Source organism: Penaeus monodon, chromosome 21, assembly GCF_015228065.2.
Source record: "Penaeus monodon isolate SGIC_2016 chromosome 21, NSTDA_Pmon_1, whole genome shotgun sequence".
Lineage (NCBI taxonomy): Eukaryota > Metazoa > Arthropoda > Malacostraca > Decapoda > Penaeidae > Penaeus > Penaeus monodon.
Genome location: NC_051406.1, coordinates 18901524 through 18902871, shown reverse-complemented (window position 1 = coordinate 18902871; position 1348 = coordinate 18901524).

Here is a 1348-nt window from a genome sequence, read left to right as displayed (position 1 = left end):
AAGCAGGAAAAAAGACCTGGTGGCTCAACCAGCACAATATGATTTTACAATGTAAAAAGGCCATAGCAAATCGGTAAACATTACGAATGAACCAGTTCAATTCAATGTGTGCTGTATACGACCCAGTCTAAACGCCATGCGCTTCCATACATTTCAATGAGAGAGCTGCTAGGCGGGAAAATCTCCGCACTGGCTGGCCTTTAGAATGTATCTATCCATGCGAATCGTGGGTTAAGCCTGTATACACACGCTTGATTGCACTTTACTCTGTGGAAAGGCCATAGCAAATCGGTCTACATTACGAATCAACCAGCACAATATGACTTTATAATGTAAAAAGCACTCACCTTGCTATTCTGACCAAGATAGATATTACTAATCAAATAAAATTCTACAATGTACTGAGCAAAGTCTCTAGCTAGTAGTCAATAACTGAGTAAGCAAATCTTTATGAATAATTTTGGTGCTATGACAAGTGGCAGCTCGGCCTCATATTTATATGAAATTGTACATCACCTCAACATTAACTCTCGCAAACACCTTTTTTGGACATAATCTGACATGTGAGTAAATAGAAACAAAAGGGGAAAATTCCATGGAAAACTCCAGCCCTTTGATGTGTGTCTTCATTCACAGTTTTCAACAAATCGCGTATAGCGTAACTGCTTGCCTCGCGACCGTACGGTTTTCGTTCTATTGTTAGATTACCAAGTCGTTTCAATTGGAGTCAATAAACCACGTTTAGCGTGCCTACGCGTGATGGTATAGTAGCAATAGGAAATCATCTTCAAAGAGCCAAACAAACTTTTTTTTTTTTGTCTACTTAGTAATCTATCCATCAACCAATCTGTCACCCTTTTGTGTTTGAGTTTATCAATTAAGTAATGAGGAAGTTCACCCTTTTGTGTATACATAATTATTATTAGAGACAAGGATGAGTTTCACACTTCTTTGTTCCAGCCTGATTTGTCAATGGCATTCATTAATTAATAACGTATAGCGTAGCAACGTGGTCCACTAGAATCACAGATGAGTACAACTTTCATTGATAGATAAGGCAAAACAAAGAAAGTGTGAACCCAACCTATGTCTAGCATCAATTCAAATTCCATTGGCTTACACTCTGATCAATCAAAATAAGGCAAGTTCGCGGCATGTTCGTGGCAATTTCGCAAAAAGTCTAGATAGACAGAGTTGGGACAATGCTTGGGACCAGAAAATCGATTCCAGATAGACAGAAAATCCACACAGACAGAGTCGACATAGACAGAGTATTTTACCATTGGAGTCAAGGGGGAAAAGTTGGGACCAGCAAAATTAGATCTACATATACAGAAAATCCACATAG